Consider the following 7,909-nt stretch of genomic DNA (forward strand, 5'->3'; position numbering starts at 1 on the left):
ACTATTCTTATTCAGTCCTGTTAAGCACTGTCAACGGAGACACGTAAATCTGTAATGTACAAATGCACACATACATGCCCACTTCCATGTAAGAATGAATGAATAATTAATGCTGATTAAGTCCTTTACAGTTTCAAGTTATCCAGCTTGCTTTCTCTCTGTATCTGGCAATCATGTTAATCCTCTGATGGTATGTTCTTATTTTTAATATGGTAACCAATTCAATCCTTACATGTAGTAACAATAGCAACACAATTTGGAAACATTAAAAAGATCTGTCAAATTGAATATTTTTTCAAGTTGTTATCGCTCACCTACAAATGAAATATAAATGTGACTGACTCAATTATAGCTCCTTATATGACTCTTTTCTCAGGTAGGCCCACAGAAATCTTTATAATATCTTCCTCTTTCTTTTAACTCTGAAGTGAGAGTTAATAAGTTATCTTTTCCTTCTACTGTTCACTCCTCTTCTCAGTTTGGGGTCTTCAAGAACCCTGAAGATTTTGTTTGAACAAAACGATAGTGAGTAAACTGTAGTTTATTCAAGTCACCACACTAAAATGGATCACATAGAGCCTGAGAAAACACCAGAGAGGTAATTTTTTTTTCTTTACATAGGAAAAGTCAACTTAAATTTCTTCCCATATAGTAACATCAGAACTCAATACTGGCCACACATTAGAATCACTTAGCAAGCTTTACAAAGAACATCCCAATACCCAGATCCTGATGCCAGAGATATCACTTATCTTGACTGGGGCTAAGGCATTCATCTCCACAGAGACTGTAATAAATAGTCAAAGAACAGAACCACCGTTAATAGATTCGAGAGACACTACTGGAAATGTAGAGAACAAAGCTTTGGATAAGTAACCTGTCTCATACAACAGGAAGGGAAGGCAGAGAGAAATAATCTCTAAACATACACACACAGGGCAGCACTCCCTGGAAGTCCAGTGGTTAGGACTTGGTGCTTTCACTGCCGGGGCCCTGGATTTGATCCCTGGTCTGGGAACTAAGATCCCACAAGCCATGCAGCACAGCCAAAAAATCACACACACACACACACACACGTGTTAAAAAGTGCAATGCGTTTTCACAGATGTTATCTCTTCTAACCTCTACCTGTGTGTGGTCTTCACTACTTATTCCTTTTGTAATGATCCACTGGGTAAGCCAGCCAGGTGGAGAAATGGAAAACCTATCTTTTCTGGTATGTTTTCTCCTGACAGTTGGTAGATGATAGCTTAGTTCTAAATTGAAAAAACGCAAGTTGTAAACCAACCACTCATGTGCAGTACTTCCCAACCATTGCCCAAATAGAGTTTTCTTGGAATGGACAAGAAATAACGATTAATCTAAATTATCCATTATGTAGGAGGATGAGAATTCTTGAGCGTGCAAGTAAAATAGATCATTTCAATCTATGCATATATCATTCTCAAACTCCTCCCAATTTTTTTCCACCTACAACTGTAAGGGAAGCCATTAATAAACTACAAGCTAATTCATCTGTAATTCTATCTTATTTCTCTGCTCTTATGCACAGCAGGAAAAAAAAAAGAAGTTAGAAAAAGCAAAAAGACTAGCATAATGTACAGACTTAAAAAATTCTTACCTCTGAAATGATGCGCACATATCATTAAACATTTGTCCAAACCCATAGAATGTACAACACCAAGAGTGAGCCCTAACGGTAACTATGGACTTTGGGTGATTACAATGCATTGATGTAGGTTCATCACTTGTAACAAGCATACCATGCAGGTGGAATGATGATGATGGGGCAGGCTATGCATGTGTGGGGGCAGGAGGTCTATGGGAAATCTCTGTGCCTTCCCTTTAATTTTTCTGTGAACCTAAAATTGCTCTAAAAAAAAAAAGTCAATAAAAAAAACCCCTCTCAAATTCTAAAGTAACCATGATAGGGGGACAGGGGTGGGGGGTGATGGAGAGCAAAATGTTGTAGGGACAACGGAGATGGACAAAAAACGCTAACCTAAGTTCAGAGAAAAGCCTGCTTAGAAATTCATATAAAGGTCTTTAAGTTAAGAAATTTGACCCATTTTAAATAAAGTAACACTAATAATCTCTTAGGTAGAACTTTTATAAATACAAAGATGATGAGTTCTAAAAATACATACCCTTGAAGCTTTTGTGCTTCAATATCAGTAACTCTTTTACTAAAGTTACTTTTTTGGGGAGAGAGAGGGAGGGACAGGGAGAGAGAGAGAGTGTGTGTATGTGTTATCCAAGAACTCTTAAATCTAAGAAGAATTTACAGATTTAGTGATAACTTATAAGAGTAATTAAGGTTACACGTTTTGAGAGAAAAAAAGGGGAAAAGGAATTTCCAGGGGTAAATTATTTTTCAATATCATTTTGTATTAAAATATTATTTTAATAGATGAACAAGTCTACATAAATTATATCTCCAAATGAATATATTTAGTCTAGTTTCAATCTTTCATTCAACACATTTTTAAGCACGTACAGCAGGACAGGTACTATTGCAGGTGTTGTGGATGCAGTGGGGGACAAGGCAGGTAAAGCTCCTTTCCTCATGAAGTTTGCATTCTTACGTGGGGCAGGGAATGAGAGTCAACAAGTAAATAATTTCAAATAGTGATACACGTTATGGAAAAAATTCCAAATAAGTAATAAGTATTACTTCATAATTTTTCTGGTGGTAGAGAAAAGTTTGGTATTTCCAGGATAGAAAGTTACAGATATATGGAGACATCATACTAGTTTCCAGCCAGCAGCGTACTGAGTGCTAAATCAATAATGGTTTATGATGTATTTTCTCAGTTTTGTAAGCATATAGCTTTCAAATGTCTAGTTCCTGATAAGCATTATTTTTTTTTCTTCCAAGCAAATATATAGTCAAACACATACAGTCACAGAATGTTGTAGTTTCCCTTGTAGGGACAGCACGGTTTTACAGCCACAATTATATAGAAAGTACACACACACACACACACACACACACAGATATGTGTTGATTTGTATGGCTCATGGTCTTCAGAGAAATCTGCCCAAAGAGGTAATCTCTTAAAATTACTCACTGATCATTGGAAATCAGGATTATTGGTAAATATAGTTTTCCTAATCTGCTCTCATTTCCAAACTGTAACATCCATGAGGTTAACAAAAAGCAAAACTCAAATTTTTTAAATTTACTTATTCAGAGTTTTTTTAAAAACCTAAGCAACTTTGAGCCTTATGTGAAGCTTTGTGTGTGTGTGCTGTGTAATGTTGGGAGGAGAGACAAGGCGGCCGGGTTACTAGGATAAAGAAGGCACCAGTAAAGATATGGTTATTTGTTTATTTCCTCAGGGTGACCTTTGGAAATGCCGATGCATTTTCAGAGGGATTAAGGAAACAATTTAGTTATTATGAAGGATTTAATTTCAGTCTCTCTTCTTTCAATCATCGTAAAAACAAAGATGAGAGAAATATCTTCAACGCTCAGAGTTCCACACCTGCCCTCAGTCTCTTAAAAATAAACACACTAGTTTTGAAAGAGCCGTGATTTACAGAAATGGGAAATGTCCCAACAACAGCTGGTTCAGAACTGGTTTATCGTTATATTGCTTTGTACAATTTAGGCTTGCACAGTAAAACGTAAGCATTGATATTTAACAGTCAAAAAGAAGAGAAAGAGTTTGCATGCTTCGCTCAAGTTATGAGAAGTAAAGCTCACCGCATAGCAAAGAAATGAAATGGGAAAGATTAGGAGAACAGCATGGAAGAAAATGACTGTTAAAGGGAACCAGAGCTCTAGATGGCAAAGTTGTTACAATGTAAGCCTAGGGGGATGTCATGACTAACTACAGAGCTGTGTCCTTAGAATTTGCTGGAACATGCAAGTCTCAGCAAATGCATCAGAAACATGAGATGTGATGAAACACTTTCTATTTATCCTTTTCTATACGGAAACTGTGCAGGTGAGTGGGCCACAGAGCAGTTAAAATGAGAAAATAGTGAGTCCTAATCCCAGGATTGCCACAGTATTGTTCTGTGACCTTGGCCCGCTGATCAAACATCTGTAAAACTTCTTTGCTTCTTCCTCTTAACAGATACAACCCTTGAGCCCACAAGCAAGGGGAATACTAGTGGGCATTTCATAAACACTGGTGCTGATAATGGCTGTTATGGGAGATAACTAATGATTATAAGGAGGGCAATTTAAATGCAAAGTGATATGTAAATGTTGAGCACTATAATGGAGTCTACTTTGAAAAGGGAGAAAACAGCATATTTTATGGGAGCTATAGACTGGAGAATAATGGTATTACAGCTGGTATGTAGCCAGCCAAAGAAAAGGGAAAGACTGGGATTTTCCTAAGTATCTATTTCACGAGCACCACGAATATAGTTTGACTATTTTTGAAAATACCTAATAGATAACTGAGTAGACTACACTGAAAATATCCTTTCGTAAAAATATAATTCAGTTTACCTATTATTAATTATAGTAAGAGAAATAATAATTTTTATCTACTGAATAATTTGAGAGTGGGGTACAAAAAAGGACAAGATGGACATAAAAAAATAGGAAAGAGAGCTACATTTTAAACAGATGTATGCCTTCACAGGTCACTGCTTTTTAAAAAACAGATCTATAATTCACATACCATATAATTCACCCATTTAAAGTATAAAATTAAATGATATTTAGTGTACTCATAGGGTTGTACAATCACCACCACAATCTGATTATAGACCATCTCTTCCCCTCTAAGGAAACCTCCTGCCTTTAGCAATCACTCCACATTTGTCACTTCCACTCCCAGCCCTAAGCAATGACTAATCTAAGTTCTGTCTTTATAAAGTTGTATATTCTAGACATTTCATACCTATGAAATTAAATAATACACTGTATTTTTTGTAACAGGCTTCTTTCACTTAGCTTACTTTTTACAAAGTTTATCAGTGTTTAATCCCGTATCAGTACTTCACTCCTTTGTATTACTGAATATAGTCCATGGCATGGTTGTAACACTATTCATTCATTGGTTGATAGACACATGGGTTATTTACATGTCTTTGGCTATTATGAACAATGCTACCATAAACATATGTGTACAAGTTTTGTGTGGATGTATGTTTTCATTCTCTTGGCTATATACCCTGGAGCGAACTTGCCAGGTCATATGGTATCTTTGGTTTGACAGATAGAGGAACTACCTAACTCTTTCTTAAAGCAGCTACACAATTTTACCATCAACAAAGTGTGAGCTTTACAATTTCTCCACATCCTCACCAACCCTTTTCATTAACTTTCTTTTTAATTATAGCCATTCTAATGGGTGTAAAGTATACCCATTGTGATTTTAATTTGCATTTCCCAATGACAAATGATGTTAAGCACTGGTTAGTTTGCTTATTGGCCACTTGCTGTCTTCTTTGGAAATAAGCCTATTGAAATCCTTTACCCGGTTTTAAATTGAGTTTCCTTTTTATTGTTGAGTCTTAAGTGTTACTTTAATATTCTGGATACAAGTCCTTTATCAGATATATAATTGGCAAATATTTTCTCCCAGCCTGTGGACAGTCTTTTCACTTTCCTGATGGTACCATTTGACACACACACACAGTTTTTAATACTGATGTAGTATAATTTATCTTTCTTAAGAAAAATCCTTTGTGCTTTTGGTGTCATACCTAAGGAACCATTGCCTAAATCAAGGTCATGGACTTTTACTTCTGTGTTTTTTTCTAAGAATTTTATATAGTTTTGCATATTAATAACAGGCTATTCCAGCACCATTTGTCAAAGACTATTCTTTCCCCATAGAAATATCTTTGCATCCCTATGAAAAAATCAATTGACCATTGTCAGGGACAAAGAAAATTTCCTCTACCCTTCTAGACTCTCCAGGCTGGTCAAAGAATTAAAGTGACATAAGACAGATTAACAGGAGAAAAATCACACAAAAGTTTAATAACATGTATACATAGGAGAGACACAGAAAAACTGAGTAACTCAACAAATGACAGAAACCCACACCTTAAATACCATCTTCAGCTAAAGATGCAAGAGGGTGTTGGGAGTAATAGTCTGGGATTTCAAAGAGGAGGAAGGCAATTCACAAGGAAAAGCAAATGTTTGGTAAACAAATGTTTGCCTGGTCCTGCAGAGACAACAGAACCCAGCCCGGACTCTGACCACTAAGAAATTCCTTCACCATGCCTCCTCTATATTCTTTGCAGATATCTTTGGTAATAGCTCTATTCCTGTAATATTTCTCTACCTAAATTATTTAGGCAGCTGGGGGGAAGGTCAACTTTCTTCCTGAGCCTTTTGGGCTTTGATTGTTTTCAGCTCGAAATAAGCTGCATGTCAGAGACATTTTGGGGTGGTAAATGTTGTTCCCCTACACCATGAAAGTAAGAGTTTATTTCTGGCCTCACATCTATCCTTAGGCCAGTTACTACACTGTCCTGCTTACTGTAGTTTTACAGTATCTTAAAAGTTAGGAAATCTGAGTCCTCAAAATTCGTTTTTCTTTACAAACATTATTTTGACTCTTTTAGGCACCTTGCATTCCGTATGAATTGTAGAAAAAGTATGTCAATTTCTAAAAGAAAAGGCAGCGGGAATTTTGATAAAGATTGTATTAACTATGTAATTCAATTTTGGTAGTATTAACCACTTAACAGTATTAAACACTCCAAATCATGAACTTGGTAGCTATAAATTTCCCTCTAAGCATGACTGTAGCTGATACCATAAATTTTAGTATGTTGTGTTTTGGGTGTTTTTTCAAAATTTTCTAACTTCCTTTCTAATTTCTCCTTTGATTGTTTATTTAGGAATGTGTTCTTAAATTTCTGCATATTTGGATTTTCCAGTTTTTCGTGCTACTGATTTCTAATTACATTTCATTGCAGTCAGAAAACATTTTGTATAATTTCAATTCCTTTAAATTTATTGAGATTTGGTTAATAGCCTACCGTATCATCTACCTTGAAGGATGTTCCATGTGCACTTAAGAAGAATGTGCTTTTGTTGGGTGAAGAGTTTGTAGATGTCTATAACATTTATTTGGCTTACAGTTATTTTCAACTCTTCTTCTTACTAGTTGATCTTCTGCCTAGTTGTTCTATCCATTATGCAAGTTGTTCTATCTAACTATTATTGTTGAATTGTTTATTTCTCTTTCGTTCTATCAGGTTTTGCTTCATGGCCTTAAGTTTCTGTTGTTAGATACAAATATGTTTATAGTTATTAGGTGTTCCTTGTGAATTGACCCATTTATCAATACAAAATATCCTTCTTTGCCTCTAATAAGAATTTTTCTCTTGAAGTATTTTGTTCAATATTATTACAGTTATTCTAGCTCCCTTTTTTTAAAATAAATTTATTTATTTATTATTTATTTATTTTTGGCTGTGTTGGGTCTTCATTGCTGCGCCCAGGCTTTCTCTAGTTGCGGCAAGCGGAGGCTACTCTTCATTGCGGTGCATGGGTTTCTCATTGTGGCAGCTTCTCTTTGTTCTGAAGCATGGGCTCTAGGCGCACAGGCTTCAGTAGCTGTGGCACACGGGCTCAGCAGTTGTGGCTTGTGGGCACTAGAGCACAGGCTCAGTTGTTGTGGCACACGGGCTTAGTTGCTCCACAGCATGTGGGATCTTCCCGGACCAGAGATTGAACCCGTGTCTCCTGCAATGGCAGGCGGATTCTTAACCACTCTGCCACCTGGGAAGTCCCCCAGCTCTCTTTTTGATACTGTTTGCAGCATACATCATTTTCTATCCTTTACTTACAACCTGTTTATAATTTTTAATCTATAATGTGTCTTCTATAAATAGAGTTGGATTAGATTTCTTTTACCCATATGGCAATCTGTCTTCTGATTGGATTTTTTACTTTTTTTTTTTTTTTTTTTTTTTTTTT

The sequence above is a fragment of the Neophocaena asiaeorientalis genome, unplaced genomic scaffold (genome assembly GCF_003031525.2).
Source record: "Neophocaena asiaeorientalis asiaeorientalis breed wild unplaced genomic scaffold, Neophocaena_asiaeorientalis_V1.1 scaffold70, whole genome shotgun sequence".
Taxonomy (NCBI): domain Eukaryota; kingdom Metazoa; phylum Chordata; class Mammalia; order Artiodactyla; family Phocoenidae; genus Neophocaena; species Neophocaena asiaeorientalis.